The sequence below is a fragment of the Lithobates pipiens genome, unplaced genomic scaffold (genome assembly GCF_037356315.1).
Source record: "Lithobates pipiens isolate NorthernLeopardFrog02 unplaced genomic scaffold, aLitPip1_a1.2 Scaffold_10, whole genome shotgun sequence".
Taxonomy (NCBI): domain Eukaryota; kingdom Metazoa; phylum Chordata; class Amphibia; order Anura; family Ranidae; genus Lithobates; species Lithobates pipiens.
The window spans coordinates 11,453,102-11,471,332 of record NW_027507686.1 but is presented as its reverse complement, the minus strand read 5'-3'; the positions used below and the strand labels follow the sequence as shown (position 1 = coordinate 11,471,332).

Sequence of the window (18,231 nt, the reverse complement as noted above, 5' to 3'; positions counted from 1 at the left end):
GCTTTCTGCTTTGAAGAATTTGCATTTGAATGTTTATGTGTCATGGGATTTAGTAAACAGAATCAAATACCTTCCTGCTATTGTTTTGTTTTGCAAGTTTACTGCTGAGCAGATAGCATTAATGTATATGCCTCGCGCAGGAGGGATTGCTATAGTGTTTTATAGCTACAGCCTCCTTTGTTAATTAACCCTTCACTGAAGATGGGTTTTTCTTCTTTTTTTTTTTTTTTCCTTTTGTGTATATGCTTGGTTGCTACTATAGACGAGCGGCGGAGGTTTTTTCGCAATCCCCATCCTGCATGGAAAATGTATTGTATTTATCTTTTTCCTGCAGCTGTCTGGTCCTATAGTTGTACTTTTAATGCTAATGCAAATTCAGACACCTTATTGGAAAAAAATAAATAATAATAATACATATATATATATAGATGCAGTATATAATACATATTCGAAGCCTTTCAGTACTTTTTGTAGTTATTAAGAGACCTATTTAACTTCCATTATTATGGAGCGTTAGCTCTTCCGCCTTCTGTACCCCTCCCATATAACCTAACAGACTAGACGCTCTTCCACCTTCTATATCTCCCCCTTGCAGCCTAACCGACTCTGAGCCGTATCACTTCCTCATCCGCCTAATAGGATTAGAAACCAGAATCTACGGGGATAGAGGTATGGCCTGTTTTGGAGAGGCATGCTTCGTTACCGTCATCTTTATTCTTGGCTTTGCTACCTAGGGAATCAACAGGCGCACAACAAGCATGCCGGTGTCCATAGACTTAGTCCAGGCCTATGGTCCGCCATAGTGGTAAAGGAGGATAGCTGGGGAATGCCTGGAAGGTTTACTTTAAAAAAAAATAAGTCATCAGTGGTAACTCCCGTACTCCTGTCTTCACTAATGTTGGGTTTTTCTGTATTCTCCGCTATATACAAAATATTGTAAGATCTTCCACCTTCTGTATCCTATTGTGTATCCTAATAAATGGTAAGCTCTTCTATCTTCTGTGTCCTATCTTATATCCTTATAGACTGTAAACTGTTCTGCCTTCTGTGTCCTATCTTGTATCCTACTAGACTGTAAGCTCTTCTATCTTCTGTGTCCTATCTTATATCCTTATAGATTGTGAGCTCTTCTACCTTCTGTATCCTCCCTTATGCCCTAATAGAATGTATTGTAAGCTCTTCCATTTTCTGTATCCTACTTTACATCCTAATAGATAGTAAGCTCTTCTACCTCCTGTATCCTTTCTTATATCCTAATAAATAGCAAGCTCTTCCACCTTCTGCATCCTCTTTTATATCCTAATAGATTGCAAGCTCTTCTACCTTCTGCGTCCTCCCTTATATCCTAATAAATGGCAAGCGCTTCTACTTTCTGCATCCTCCTTTATATCCTAATAGATTGAAAGCTCTTCTACCTTCCACGTCCTCCCTTATATCCTAATAGATTGCAAGCTCTTCTGCATCCTCCCTTATATCCTAATAGATTGCAAGCTCTTCTACCTTCTGCATCCCCCCTTATATCCTAATAGATTGCAAGCTCTTCTGCATCCTCCCTTATATCCTAATAGATTTCAAGCTCTTCTACCTTCTGCATCCCCCCTTATATCCTAATAGATTGCAAGCTCTTCTATCTTCTGCGTCCTCCCTTATATCCTAATAAATGGCAAGCTCTTTTACCTTCTGCATCCTCCCTTATATCCTAATAGACTGCAAGCTCTTCTACTTTCTGCATCCTCCTTTATATCCTAATAGATTGCAAGCTCTTCTACCTTCTGCGTCCTCCCTTACATCCTAATAGATTGTAAGCTCTTCTACCTTCTGCATCCTCCCTTATATCCTAATACATTGCAAGCTCTTCTACCTTCTGCATCCTCCCTTATATCCTAATAGATTACAAGCTCTTCTGCATCCTCCCTTATATCCTAATAGATTGCAAGCTCTTCTACCTTCTGCGTCCTCCCTTATATCCTAATAAATGGCAAGCTCTTTTACCTTCTGCATCCTCCCTTATATCCTAATAGACTGCAAGCTCTTCTACTTTCTGCATCCTCCTTTATATCCTAATAGATTGCAAGCTCTTCTACCTTCTGCGTCCTCCCTTACATCCTAATAGATTGTAAGCTCTTCTACCTTCTGCATCCTCCCTTATATCCTAATACATTGCAAGCTCTTCTACCTTCTGCATCCCCCCTTATATCCTAATAGATTGCAAGCTCTTCTACCTTCTGCGTCCTCCCTTATATCCTAATAGATTGCAAGCTCTTCTACCTTCTGCATCCCCCCTTATATCCTAATAGATTGCAAGCTCTTCTACCTTCTGCGTCCTCCCTTATATCCTAATAGATTGCAAGCTCTTCTACCTTCTGCGTCCTCCCTTATATCCTAATAGATTGTAAGCTATTCTACCTTCTGCGTCCTCCCTTATATCCAAATAGATTGCAAGCTCTTCTACCTTCTGCATCCTCCCTTATATACCCGAACAGACTACAAGCTCTTCTCCAGTGTGTATCTTCCCTTCTGCCCTTATAGATTGAAAGCTCTTCTGTTTTCTGATTGCTCCATTACATCCTAATAGATGGTAAACTGCTCTACCTCCGGTATCCTTCCTTATATCCTAATAGGTTGTAAGTTCTTTCATCCTCTGTATCTTATATCCTAATAAGACTGTAAGTTCCTCTTTCTTCTATATCCTCCCTTATACCCTAATCAATTGTAAGCACTTCTGGCTTCTGTATCCTCGCTTCTGTATCCTATCTTATATCCTAATAAATTGTCAGCTCTTTTATCCTCTGTATCCTCACGTATACCTATATATGCTGTTATCATTTGAACAATTGGGGAGTATTATCACTACATTTATATAAGGGGTGAGTGAAATATATTGCTCTAGTTCTCTATTGTATTGATACTGTATACAGCATCCTACAATACCCCAATAGTCTGTAAGCTCTTGAAGCTCCTGTATCTTTTCTTGGATCATAATATTTTGTAAGCTTTCACTTTAACCTGCTTTATACCCTAATCAATTGTAAGCTCTTTTGTCTTAAAACCTAATAGACTGTAAGCTCTTCCAACCTTCTGCATTTCTTCTTTTGACCCTAATATAGTGCAAACTGCTCTATCTTATTTTCCTATATACCAGAGTAGATTGTAAGCTCCTCTACCTTCTGTATACTCCCTAATACCATAATAGATTGTAATCTCTTCCATCTTTTATATTCTCCCTTATACCATAGTAGACTATAAACTCCATTACCTTCTATATCCGTCCTTAATATCTTAATAGATTATAAGCAATTGTATTGTCTGTATTGTGCCCTATATTCTAACAGAACTGTAAGCTCTTTTGTCTTCTGTATTCTCCTTTAGATTTTAATAGAGTGTAAGCTCCTCTACTTCTTGTATCCTACCTCATATCCTAACAGACTGTAAGCTCTTCCACCTTTTGGATCCTCCCTTGTACCCTAATAAACAGTAAGCTCTTTAATCTTATGTATGTTGCCTTGTTCCCTAATGGACTGTAAACTCTTCTATTGTCTGTAGTTTGCCTTCAACCCTAACAGATTTCCACCTTCCAGCTTCTGTATCTTCCCTTATACCATAAAAGAGTGTAAGCTCTGCTACCTTCTGTATCTTCTCTTATACCCCAATAGATTGTAAGCTACTCTACCTTCTGTATCTTCTCTTATACCCTAATAGATTGTAAGTTATTTTACCTTCTGTATCTTCCCTCAAACCCTATCTTCTATATCTTCCTCTATACATCTCCTTGCATATGATAGTAGGACATGATAGTAGAACATGGTCATGGAATGGTGGGTGATCAGATTGGGGTGGGGGTCAAATACAGCCCTCTGAGGGACCATCTATGCTAAATGGTGAGGAAGAGACGTCAATGATAATTGAATTTTCAGATTATTATTGAACTCTCATGGGATCTGGGACGTTCACTGAGCTACAATTATAAAAATGTTAATCTTGTTGACTTGTAGACCACACTGGCTCCGCCAATGCATGGCAGTGGCGGAACTACCAGGGTAACAAAGATCACACTTTTGACCAGGCCCTGGTGTTCTGCCACCGTGGAAGGAGGCCCAAAACATCATGAAGGGGCCCTGCTGCGGAACATGTGAAAGGGTTCTGCTGTGGGACCACAATAAAGGCCCCCCCCCATGCAAGGGGAGTGAAAGGCCCCAAGCTTGGAAGGAAGGGCCCCGGGACCAGTGGGGAGTGACCCAGGACCAGTGGCAAGGGCACCAGGACCACTGGTAAGGGCCCTCGGGACTGATAGAAAGGGCCTTGGGGCCGGATCAGGGTGGCACCTTCATGGTTTCTTGCAAGGTTCTAGTTACGCCTCTGATGCACGGTGAACAATGTTGCAACATTGGATTATATTCTCCTCTTCACACGTGCGGAAATTGAAATGTTAAACAAAAAAATATATTTCTCGCAGTTGAGGGAGTGGGGGGAGGGGAGGCCAAGAAGACACTGTAGGGACACGTAGGCTCTAAAGACTGCCAGATAGACTCCATCCTTTCACAGCAGCTGTGTGGGCAATATTTACCCTCTTCTTGCAGGTCGGTAGAAGCAGCTGCAGCATTGTAAGGCACCACTGTGCTATATTGGAGAACCGTGCCGCTTTTAGTACCCGGCACTTCTTCTGCTGTATCACAAGCACCATGCTTAGACTTGTGCCAGTAACAATGCCACTCAATTAACCCTCTGGCAGAGGCGAAGCACACCATGTGAATGGTTTCTTTCCATCTACATGACTGGGTACATCATCTGTGTCACACGTTGTGCCATGCACCGCGGCGGGTGTCTAGACGCTACTCTAGTAGTGTCTCCTTGACAACAATAAAAGGTTATCCCAAACCTTTGGCTAAATACTCTCCCTCCGAGGCTTTCAGGAAGAAGATGCGTCTTTTCTATCCATAAAGAAAACAAGCTTTTTGACAGGCGTTTAAAGGCGGACCGTGTTTGTCTCTTAGGTGTGCTATGCGAACGCCAGAATGTTCCTCTGTGTACACCTATGGTCATGGACAACCTGAAGATGTCTACAAACGAGAAGCGCCAGTGAGGCTTTCTAGTTACTTCCAGATACCGAAGATGGGTTGTGCCCATGCAGTGACATAGATCTATGTTTGTTGTTCCTAATTCCATTACCCCCATCACATCATGCCACAGCCCAGTGTTAGAAATCTCTTTGTAGGCTTAGTTTGCCCATTTGGTGGCTTGCATATGAAGCAGCAATGGTACAAGAGACCATTGTATGTCTCCCTACCTGTCAGGGAGACCCTTTACACGTATGACCGTCTGAAACAGCATGTGATACAGCCATACTAAATGCAGCCAATGTACGTCTATCCACCTGTCAAGGAGACCCTTTTGATCCAGGACCCTCTAAAATATCATATGAAACAGCCGTACTACGAGGGACCAATATATGTCTCTCCGTCTGCCAAGATGATCCCTTTCAATCAATGATCATCTAAAACAGCATATGAAACAGTCATACGCTTGACAACCGATGTATGCTTGCCCACCTGTCAAGGAGAACCTTTTCATCTATGACCATCTGAAACGCCATATGAAAGAGCCATACTACAAGGGACTTGTGTTTGTGCCACCATCTGTCAAGGAGACCCATTTCATCTATGACCATCTGAAACAGCATAGTGCCATAGTACAGGCCACAGTGGTCACCATAGTGCCATACTGTGGGTGACCGTTGTATGTCTCCCCACCTGTCAAGGAGACCCTTTTCATCTATGACCATCTGAAACGCCATATGAAAGAGCCATACTACAAGGGACATGCGTTTGTGCCGCCACATGTCAAGGAGACCCATTTCATCTCTGACCATCTGAAACAGCATAGTGCCATAGTACAGGCCACAGTGGTCACCATAGTGCCATACTGTGGGTGACCGTTGTATGTCTCCCCACCTGTCAAGGAGACCCTTTTCATCTATGACCATCTGAAACGCCATATGAAAGAGCCATACTACAAGGGACTTGTGTTTGTGCCGCCATCTGTCAAGGAGACCCATTTCATCTCTGACCATCTGAAACAGCATAGTGCCATACTACAGGCCACAGTGGTCACCATAGTGCCATACTATGGGTGACCGTTGTATGTCTCCCCACCTGTCAAGGAGACCCTTTTCATCAATGACCATCTGAAGCAGCATAGTGCCATACCACAGAGCATAGTGGTTACCATAGTGCTATACTACAGGTGGCCATATCTCCCCCCCGTCAAGAAGATCTTTTCCATCTATGTCCATCTAAAACAGCAGATGAAACAACCATATTACAGGTGACGGATGTATGTGTCTGCAACTGTCAAGGAGGCCCTTTATATCTATGACCAACAGAAACATCATATGAAAGAGCCATAGTGCAAGGAACTTATGTATGTGCCCCCATCTGTTAAGGAGACCCATTTCATCTATGACCATCTGAGACAGCATAGTGCCATACTACTGGTCATCATATTGGTTGACTTAGGCCCCATACACGCTATCAGTTTTTCTGCTGAGTTTTTCCTTCAGATTTACCAAAACCACATAATATGAGGTCAAACCTTAGGAGATTCAATGTGTATGCAATCAGGCAGGCCCTTCTACTACATGGTTTTGGTAAACCTGAAGGAAAAAATCAGCAGATAATCTGATAGTGTGTATGGGGCTATAGTGACATACTACAGGTGACCAGTGTATGTCTCCCCACCTGTCAAGAAGATCCTTTTAACGTATGACCATTCATTCAGATGGATGGATGAGCGCGTTTGGGGTGGAGGAACTAGACTGGCCAGCGCAGAGTCCTGACCTCAACCGGATAGAATACCATTGGGATGAATTAGAGCCGAGACTGTGAGCCAGGCCTTCTCTTCCACATCAGTGCCTGACCTCACAAAGGCCCTTCTGGAAGAACGGTCAAACATTCCCATAGACACACTCCTAAACCTTGTGGACGGCCTTCCCAGAAGAGATGAAGCCGTAATAGCTACAAAGGTTGGGCCAACTCAATATTGAACCCTACGGACCAAGACTGGGATGCCATTAAAGTTCATGTGTGCGTGTAAAGATGTGGCAGACTTCCCAATACTTTTCACATTATCGTGTATATTTCATCTTCTAACAAAATGAATGTACGGCATTGAATCTCATCATGACCAAGAACTGAACAGAAATCCCTGCGCTAAGAGAGAAAAATGATGAATGCCATTGTTGATATCATTTTTCTGAAAATGGTAGTCAACTAACTGTCACCCACAATGACAAGTTTGAACCTACACAGCCACCTTTTAGCAGAATACAAAAACGTTACCCTAAAAAAAATAGTCTACTCTATAGTGCAATGTTCTGCAGATCTTGAACAACCTCTACTTTAATACGACTTTCACAACATCATCAGAATTCTGTCCATCCCCCCATCTTAGATATTAATATCAGCCTGTTTTATTTTAGCTTTTATTTATGTGAAATGCATTCATGCGTGCACAGCTGTTGAACACCCTTGATTAATGCCACGTTTCAACTTTTATTATACATTCTTAATACTAATGCACAGCAAGGCTTTACAAATGCAAATTAAAGAAAGGTGATACAAGCTGCAAATATTGGGATCCTGATAATATATCTCCGCTTTCATAAAACGTCTATAGGTATATAATTATTAGGTAAGCTTTCTCCCCAGGTGTAGCGGCGGCGGAAACCTGTGGAACATTCGGAGGATGAAAAATAGGTCGTAATGGCTGGAAATGAGGCTATGGGGAGAGCACCTGGATGTTGCAAAGGTTGTGTTTGCTCACTTTACCGTGCTGAGCGATGTGCTACTGCATTTAGGATGGGGCCCCATACAAAATACTCTGCATTGGTCTATATGCAAACAACACTGGATGGTTGAGGGTTCAATCACAACCAGTATGAAAAAGTTGCGCTTGGTCAACAGGAAGGTCAAGAGATCTGAACTTTATGGATTCAAGGTTCAATCAAACCAAAACGAATGCGCATATTTGGCATGTTTTTGGCATGCTGTCCCACTAGCCTCCTACACAGGGCTCAAGTCCTGAGGGAACGCATGGGAACGGAGTTCCTGTACTTTTTCCACAACAGGAACTCAGTTCCCATTAGCAGCTGCATCCCGCATATGCCTGAGTAACTGGTTGCTAGGCTGAGCAGCGCCTCCGAGAGATAGCAGCCAGCCACAGACACCACACCAGACAGAGCCACACTTACTGCTGGTAAGGATCCAGCCTGTGCCCACTGCCCAGTCAGTGCCAGACAGTCCCGGGGGCCGCCGCCGACTGCTCCAGCAGCCGCTGTAGCACATTGCCAGCATTGCAGCCCAACTCTGAGCTGCCAGACTTCTCCAGTTCAAGTTCTCCTCTCCTGAGCTGAGCCTCCGAGTCCTCCCACCCATGAGGTCCGCCACGAGTTTGCCGCCCGCCAGAGTCATTGACAAACTTCCAGGTTTGTGTGTTACAGTGAGCATGCACCCCCTCCGTTCTGCTGCTTTGTCCCCCCCTCCCCCTCCGTTCTGCTGCTGTCCCCAACTCCCCCTCCATTCCGCTGCTGTGTCCCCAACTCCCCTTCTGTACCGCTGCTGTGTCCCCCACTCCCCTTCTGTACCGCTGCTGTGTCCCCCACTCCCCCTCCGTTCCGCTGCTGTGTCCCCTACTCCCCCTCCGTTCCGCTGCTGTGTCCCCCACTCCCCCTCCATTCTGCTGCTGTGTCCCCCACTCCCCCTCTGTTCCGCTGCTGTGTCCCCCACTCCCCCTCCATACCGCTACTGTGTCCCCCACTCCCCCTCCGTACCACTGCTGTGTCCCCCGCTCCCCCTCCGTTCTGCTGCTGTGTCCCCCACTCCCCCTCCGTACCGCTACTGTGTCCCCCACTCCCCCTCCGTACCACTGCTGTGTCCCCCACTCCCCCTCCATTCTGCTGCTGCCCCCCTCCAGTTTTCCTCCATGTCCCCCTCCGTTCTTGTGGTGATTATTCTGTTAGTTTGACAAGTTAACTTGGCACTTTACAATAAATGTTGCACTGTATTTTCTGTGAAATATATATGCATATGAGCGTACCTTTTTTTTTTTTTTTGGTGGGGGAGTGGATCTTGGGTGGGAGTTCCCACACTTTTTTCCCCAGGACTTGACCCCTGCTCCTACATCTTTGGAGGATGCTGCAGGTAACATTTCTACAATTTGATTTCCTAGTTCTAATTCCATCCAGCTACTGCCCATAATATAAAGACAAATAAAGGTGGTAACATTCTCCTGATGGCATCTAAATTGCCTCCATTAACGGGGAATTTCTGAAAACTAACTGGTCACCTTAAATAAGGCCCTGTGGGAAGGATGGGGACATTAACTATCATAAAGAAATCCACCTACTGGTTTATACCAAAACTGAAATGTTAGTTTTGAAAACAGGGATCTATCCTATCCTTCCACTAATTATAAGATCAGTCAGGTTTTATTTGCTTTCTGTATCCCCTTTGGGAAGATTTCCCCACAGCTCCTGTCCCACTCATTGATGGTGGTCACCAAGAGATGAAGTGATTCTCCTTGCTGGCAAAAACCCATCTGTCTATGTATTTCTCTGCTGTGACGTGTCCACAAAACCGATCCTGAAATAACAAGGATCACCAGTGTGATATGGGCCTTAAGGCTTACAATCCAATTCTTTGTATCCAATCAAGCAGCCGCTTGCACTGCTCAGTTGCTGCTTGACCTAAAGCAGATTGTACAATCAAATTGTCGCTTGCATGGTCAGGTTTCCCAATAACGCAGCTGTTTTCAACGACATGTACCGTCCCTCAGCCAAAACGACTTAACCCTTTACGGACCGCCTGGTGGTTAAATGTGTAGCTACATAGACAGGCCAGTAATGCAGAACGATTTATTTCCCGTGGCTGAGCCTATTATATGAATATTACAAGTAAACTTTCTGAAATCTGACACATCGAATGGCAGAAACTTTCATCCCGATTTATAGGTGGTTTTGCGATGCAGAAGAAAGGATGCAAAATTGGCTATGTCCCATTTTAATAGTGCCAGCGTGTCTCATAACTCATCCTTACCCCCGGATAACCTATCTTTAAATCTCCGCCAGTTAGAGAGGTGCGCATGAAATAAATGCAATGCGGCATAGAAAGAAATCATCTTTTCACATTAGTTTTACAGCAAAGAATAAAGAGGAAAACGTCTTGAAAATCCGAGATTTCTGCGAGTGCTGGAATGAATTCTTCAGTCCTGAGTGGCCCTCGTGAATGGGGAAGGCAGACCAGCGGATGGCTGACAAGGTACTAAAATAATTTACAGGGACACTTCGCTGTTGAGTTTATGAGTCTGGCCTCATAGTGGGCAATATTGTCTCAGGGTGGATACAGTGATTGGCATACATTATATGTCAATAGGAATAAGGAAACAGCTCAAAGCAGCATGACACAGCTCAGAAGGGAGATGGAAGGAGGTCAGAAGAAGCTCAGAAGGGAGATGGAAGGAGGTCAGAAGCAGTTCAGAAGGGAGACGGAAGGAGGTCAGAAGCAGTTCAGAAGGGAGATGGAGGAAGGTCAGAAGAAGCTCAGAAGGGAGATAGAAGGAGGTCAGAAGCAGTTCAGAAGGGAGACGAAAGGAGGTCAGAAGAAGCTCAGAAGGGAGATGGAAGGAGGTCAGAAGAAGCTCAGAAGGGAGATGGAAGGAGGTCAGAAGAAGCTCAGAAGGGAGATGGAAGGAGGTCAGAAGCAGTTCAGAAGGGAGACGGAAGGAGGTCAGAAGCAGTTCAGAAGGGAGACGAAAGGAGGTCAGAAGCAGTTCAGAAGGGAGATGGAGGAAGGTCAGAAGCAGTTCAGAAGGGAGACGAAAGGAGGTCAGAAGCAGTTCAGAAGGGAGATGGAAGGAGGTCAGAAGCAGTTCAGAAGGGAGATGGAGGAAGGTCAGAAGAAGCTCAGAAGGGAGATGGAGGAAGGTCAGAAGAAGCACAGAAGGGAGATGAAAGGAGGTCAGAAGCAGTTCAGAAGGGAGATGGAAGGAGGTCAGAAGCAGTTCAGAAGGGAGACGGAAGAAGGTCAGAAGCAGTTCAGAAGGGAGACGGAGGGAGGTCAGAAGCAGCTCAGAAGGGAGATGGAGGAAGGTCAGAAGAAGCTCAGAAGGGAGATGGAGGAAGGTCAGAAGAAGCACAGAAGGGAGATGGAAGGAGGTCAGAAGCAGTTCAGAAGGGAGACGGAAGGAGATCAGAAGCAGTTCAGAAGGGAGACGGAGGGAGGTCAGAAGCAGCTCAGAAGGGAGATGGAAGGAGGTCAGAAGAAGTTCAAAAGGGAGATGAAAGGAGGTCAGAAGCAGCTCAGAAGGGAGATGGAAGGAGGTCAGAAGCAGTTCAGAAGGGAGACGGAAGAAGGTCAGAAGCAGTTCAGAAGGGAGACGGAGGGAGGTCAGAAGCAGCTCAGAAGGGAGATGGAAGGAGGTCAGAAGAAGTTCAAAAGGGAGATAAAAGGAGGTCAGAAGCAGCTCAGAAGGGAGAAAGAAGGAGGCCATAAGCAGTTCAGAAGGGAGACGGAGGGAGGTCAAAAGCAGTTCAGAAGGGAGACGGAGGGAGGTCAGAAGCAGCTCAGAAGGGAGATGGAAGGAGGTCAGAAGAAGTTCAGAAGGGAGATGAAAGGAGGTCAGAAGCAGCTCAGAAGGGAGAAAGAAGGAGGCCATAAGCAGTTCAGAAGGGAGACGGAGAGAGGTCAGAAGCAGCTCAGAAGGGAGATGGAAGGAGGTAAGAAGCAGCTCAGAAGGGAGATGGAGGGAGGTCAGAAGCAGTTCAGAAGGGAGATGGAGGGAGGTCAGAAGCAGCTCAGAAGGGAGATGGAAGGAGGTAAGAAGCAGCTCAGAAGGGAAACAGAAGGAGGTAAGAAGAAGCTGTGAAGAAATTACAAGAAGCAAACCAATAAGTGGTTTGAGTCCACTAAGAAGGTCAGAAGGGTTTTGGCCAAAGCAGCCTACAGGAGGATGGTAAGAAACAGCTCAAAAGGAGGTCAAAATCATCTCAGAAAGGAGACAGAAGGAGGTCAGAATTAGATCAGAAAAAAAAGATTGAGGGCTTACAAGTGGATATAAGGCAGCTCAGAAACTGGTCTGAAGCCGCTACGGAAGTCAGAAGGGTTTTGGTTTAAACGCTGCCCAGAGGATGGTCAGAAGAAACTCAGAAGGGGGTCAAAAGCAGCTCCGAAGATGTTGGAAGCAGCTTAAAAACGGTCAATAGCAGGTCAGAAGGAGGTCAGCAGTGGTGTTACCCAGGGCAGTTTACATGCAAATACAGCTGCCTAGTACCGCCCACTGCTCCAGACTAACACCCACCCATCAAGGCATTTTGATATTTGCATAATCCCTCCCACTGCTTGTATTATGGCTGAGGGTCCTTGAGAGGAGTACTGGTGCAGGGTGCTGTAATGTCTTGGAAGCTATGTACAGCCCCCACGCCATCCCCTCCCGCCAGCCATGATCTGCCTGCACTGTTTAGAGAAGTACAGGGACCCAGTGATGTTTAAATAACATATGTCATAATAACGGATTTTAGGAAAATAAAAATCATTACTATGTTGATGGAGTTGAGGGAGGAACAAGGGAATGCAAAATATAATCAGCTTTAAAGGGGAAGTCCACCCTAACACTAAAAACGCTACCTCTACAGGGCATCCACCATCCAAGACTAACCTATCTATCCCTGTAAAGATAAAATCAGTATACTTACCTTTTCTGAAGCTGCTTCGGTACGGCCCTGCACTGAGCTGTAAGCGGCAGCTTTGCTGCGGAGACGGGTGGAGAAGACACAGCCGACATTGAAAGGCCTTTCCCAGCCGTTGTCGGCTGTGTCCTCTGCTGAAAACCGGAGCAACTTCAGAAAAGGTATGTATAGTGATTCCTTCTTTACAGGGATAGATAGGTTAGTCTTATGCCCCGTAAAGACGATCTTACTTTCCGCCAAAAAAACAGTGAAATTTTGTTCGAAGGTTGTTGGCTCCAACTTGTCTTGTATACCCACGGTCACACAAATGTTGGCCAACAATTACGAAGGCGTGAACGCGGTGACGTACAAGACGTACGACGAGCCGAGATAAAGGAAGTTCAATAGCCAGTGCGGCTCCTTCTGTTTGAATCCGAGCAATGCGTGAACTTTTGTGCTCCGGACTTGTGTACACACAATTTCGGAAATTCGGACAACAACGTTTTGTTGGCAGAAAATTTGAGAACCTGCTAGCCAACATTTGTTGGCGGAAAGTCCGACAACAAATGTTCGATGGAGAGTACACATGGCTGGACTTTCAGCCAACAAGCTCACATCCAACATTTGCTGTCGGAAAATCTGATCGTGTGTACGGGGCATTAGATTGTGGAGGCCTGTAAATGTAGCAATTTTAGTGTTAAGGTGGACTTCCCCTTTAAAGAGGAGGGCCGGTTTTGAAAAAAAAAATGTAAAAGTCAGCAGCTGCAAACATTGTAGCTGCTGACTTTTAATAAGTAGACTTATCTGTCCAGGGCGCCCGCGATGTCGGCCGCCCGAGGCTGACCCATCCCTCGGTCTCGGGTCCCGGCGCCGCCATTTTGGGTAAGGGAAACAGGCAGTGGAGCCTTGGGGCTTCACTGCCCGTTTCCTACTGCGCATGCGCGAGTCGCGCAGCGCTTTGTGAATGGGACACGCTGTGTTCTGGGACACACAGTTCCCAGAACACAGCGCGACCCATTACCCAGAAGACGCCGCGCGGAGGAGAGAAGAAAGAAGATCTCCATGGAGGAGGAAGAGGCAGATTAGGATGATGTGCCTAGCAACAGGCATTTCTGGTAAGTAAAAAAAAAAATTTTCTTTCATTTTTTTTTTTTATGATTTTTTTCAAATTTTTTTTTTATTTTTTTTTTTTCAGGGTGGCCCTCCACTTTAAGATAACTACATAAATAAATACGTTGTAATATTTCACTTACATGTTTCTTGGCATGCAAGTACTTGACATGAAAACATGACGATGGGTCCACTTGAAGAAATTAATGTTACAAAACATTTTCAAATTTTTTTTTTTTTTTTTTTTTAGTGCAAGGGTCAGGGACCTTTCCTAATTTAAGGGCTATCCCTTGAAGTCAGGGACATTCTCCGGTATTCCTATGGCTGTAGGTGGGCAGAAATGACGCTACATCTGAGAAATAAGAGAAAATCCGTCTTGTATCTCCTCCGCGAGAAAAGAAGAATTGCGATAAAGATGTCTTCATTTTTCTTTTTTTTTTTTCTTTTTTTTTTTTTTAGTGCAAGGGTCAGGGACCTTTCCTAATTTAAGGGCTATCCTTTGAAGTCAGGGACATTCTTCGGTATTCCTATGGCTGTAGGTGGGAAGAAATGACAATAGATCTGAGAAATAAGAGAAAATCCGGCTTATATCTCCTCCTCGAGAAAAGAAGAATTGCGATAAAGATGTCTTCATTTTTCTTCTTTTTTTTTTTTGCAAAAAGACGCCTGTGCTGATTTGCTTGTGTTAACAGCTCTCTCTAAACATCTCTATCAATCTTTGATTTGCTCCTTCTGTCGGCCTTCTATAAATACAAAATCTACTGAAGAACATCCCAAATCCTGAACTTTTGAACTGTTTTTGTTAAAACATGAGCTGTATATTTTATTTAGCTATAGAGACTCCTTTCCAAGTCTTGACAACAGGAACACACACGCACACGCTCCGCAACGGGGACACAAGTGAGAAGGAATTTCAATGTGTGCATTAAAGGGGAACTCCGAGGCTCCCATTGGTAGCCAGGTAGCTCTTTGCAGTTTAATACCGTCTAAATGTTTTCATGCATTTTTTAAGCAATTTTGATGCATTTTTCATGTGTTTAGGAAAAATTGTGCTCAATCTGTGGCCCGAGGGCCGCGTGCCACCCTTTGGTATTCTCTGTGCAGTCCTCGGGACACAGCAGCCAGTAGTCATTGTTTTCCATGCCCAGGTGATTCCTCAATGACAGGAAGGAAATTGTGTCCTTTCTGAGCTGACATATCAATCAGGAGGAAGATGGTGACCCTGGATGATGCCTGTCCAACCAGTGGCCCTTGGGCCGCATGCAGTGCTTTGGTTATTACTATGTGGCCCTTGGGCTACAGCAGACAGTAGTCATTGTTTTCCTTCCCTAGATGTTTTTTTTTTTTTGTGACAGTGTGTAATCTCTGAGCTGGCATTGCAGTTCAGGAGGAAAATGGTGAGGCTGGGTGATGCCTGCACGACATGTGGCCTTTGGGCTCCAAGCAGCCCATTGGCTCTTTCTGTGTGGCCACCAGAGCCAGTAGTCATTGCTTTCCATGGCCAGGTGTTTCCCCAATGACAGGGAGGGAAATTGTGTCCTCATTGAACTAGTATCACAGTCTAGGAGGAAGATAGTGACCCAGGATGGCGCCTGTCCAACCAGTGGCCCTCAGGCCACATGCAACCCTTTGGTTCTTACTAAAAGGACTTGGGCCACAGCAGCCGGCAGTCATTGTTTTCCTTGTCTAGATATTTCCTTAGTGACAGTGAGTCATCTCTGGCAGTTCAGGAGAAAGATGGTTACCCTGGGTGACACCTGCATGACCTGTGGCCCTCGGGCCACATGCTGCCCATTGGCTCTTCCTGTGTGGCCCTCAGGCTACCACAGCCGGCAATCATTGTTTTCCATGCCTTAGTGAAAGGTATTTATTTTGTTGTGTAATTGTGTCCTCTCTGAATTGGCATCTTATTCCAGGAGGAAGCTAGTGACCTTGGATGATGCCTGTTCAACCAGCGGTCCTTGGGCTGCATGTGGCCCTTTGGCTCTTACTATGTGGCCTTTGGGCCACAGCAGCCAGTAGTCATTGTTTTCCTTGCCTAGATGTTTCCTCAGTGACAGTGAAAGAAATTGTGTCGTCATTGAGCTGGTATCTCAGTGCAGGAGAAAGATAATGACCTTGGATGATGCCTGTCCAACCTGCAGCCCTTTGGTTCTTACGGGCCACAGCAGCCAGTAGTCATTGTGACTTGTTTAGATGTCTCCTCGGTGAGAGCAAAGAAGGTGTGTCCTCACTAAGTTGGTATCTCAGTCCAGGAGGAAGATGGTGACCACGGATGATGCCTGTCCAACCAATAGCCCTTGGGTCGCATGTAGTCCTTTGGGGCTTACTGTGTGGCCTTCAGGCCCCAGCAGCCAGTAGCAATTTTTTTCCTTGCCTAGATGTAAGAAAATGGTGTAATCCTTGTTTTGGTACAGTGCCTTGAAAAAGTATTCACACAACCTTGAATTTTTCCCCATTTTTTCATGTTACAACCAAAAACGTAATTTGTATTTTATTGGGATTTTTTGTGATAGACCAACACAAAGTGGCACAGAATTGTGAAGTGGAAGGAAAATGATAATTGGCTTTCACATTTTTTAACAAAATAAACAACGCTAATCATCTATCCAATTGCGGTTTGCTAGGTAAACTTAGAGATAAATCCTTGGTACCCAACCTCAAGCCTGTAGGCTCTTTGATACATACAGTCTAGCTCTTGGGCCCCATCATCTTTTAGACATTTTTCCCTTGCCTATGGTCCAAGGGCCACACAATAAAAATTAAAGGGGCCACAGGTTGGATACAGAGGGTTTAGATCTCAATGTTCCTACCATTGTAAAAATTAAATAAAAAAAAACAGCGATTAGTGAATTGAATTCGTAGCAAAGAAAAAAAAAAGAAATAGTCATCGATATAAATGTGACCAGGCATCGGGAGCGCCCAGCTACCACCAGCTATTTTAGTCGCGATAATTTGACTTCTGGCCCACACACACATGTCAGCGACAACACCATCTCCAGAGACCGGCGGAGAGAGCGGGAGGGAGAGAAAGAAGAGACAAAAAGCAATGTGTGTTTACAGCTGTACAGTACACTACTACAGATTATATGTTTTCAGTGCAACGGCCACAACAGAATGCTAATTAGCATAGAGGCGCGGAGAACGAGGCTGCGGAGGGCTCGCCGCTCCATTATATCAGACCGACCAGCTGCCGACACTGATGTCACTTATCCTCTGGTGCCTTGGGTTCCGCTCCAAAAATACTATTTCCAATACCACGTTAATATTTTAAAAACGCGGAGGTGGCACGTTGTCATTTTTTTTTTTTTTCTTTCGGTGGCGCCCGGTCCGCTAAGCTGCCCTGAATTCCATATTTAGAAATAATTTAGGAGCCACATTTTTTTTTTTGGATGCCGACTGAATCCTGAAAACGACGTCTAACAGCTCGATCCGCTGCAAAACGCATAACTATCCTGACATCACTTAGGAGACTTAGATTGGCCGGTTAATGGAAGCCCTAACCAAAATCAATACGCCATAACAGCAATGGATTTTTTCTTTTTTAAATAGAACAAAAAAAATAAAAAATGCAATGTTACAGATCTGTTATCTTTAAATGAAAACTCTGAGGTGTATAAATGTAATATAGCTATAGGGTATACAATATCAATATATATATATATATATATATATATATATATATATATTTTTTTTTTATGCATGTTTTTTTTACAATTTTTTATCAATTTTTTACTTATATATTATCATTCCTTTTTAAATTATTTTATTTATATTCAGGGAGACCCTCAAGATATATATAAATATATATATATATATATATATATATATATATATATAGTTATGCGTGCTTCTTTTACATCTTTTTTATCTTTTTTTTATTTCGTTTTATCTTATTTTATTTCTGTGTATATTGAGGGAGGACCTCGATATATTTATATATGTTTATTTATTATATGTTTAATTTTTTATTTAAGCATGTTTTTTTTTTACACTTTTTTTATCAATTCTTTTATTTCTATATTATCATTTCTTTTAAAATTATTTGATTTATATTGAGAGGGACGCTCTGTATATCTATATCTATATATATATATATATAGATATCTATATATATATATATATATATATATATATATATATATATATATATATATATATATATATATGTATATATATATATATATATATATATGTATATATATATATATATATATATATATATATATATATATATATATATATATATATATATATATATATATATATGTATATATATATATATATGTATATATATATATATATATATATGTATATATATATATATATATATATATATATATATATATATATATATATATATATATATATATATATATTTGATATACATATAGTTATTTTTTTTA

The 18,231-nt window shown here is 43.4% G+C and overlaps 1 protein-coding gene and 1 pseudogene across 3 annotated transcripts in view; one reads left to right on the top strand and one right to left on the bottom strand.

Annotated features, from left to right (window-relative positions):
• The window catches only part of ZNF536 (zinc finger protein 536), a 602,875-nt gene that overhangs the window by 254,272 nt on the left and 330,372 nt on the right, over positions 1–18,231 (bottom strand). The gene's annotated exons all lie outside the window — the stretch shown is intronic.
• LOC143941340 (uncharacterized) lies at positions 10,450–12,007 on the top strand (annotated as a pseudogene).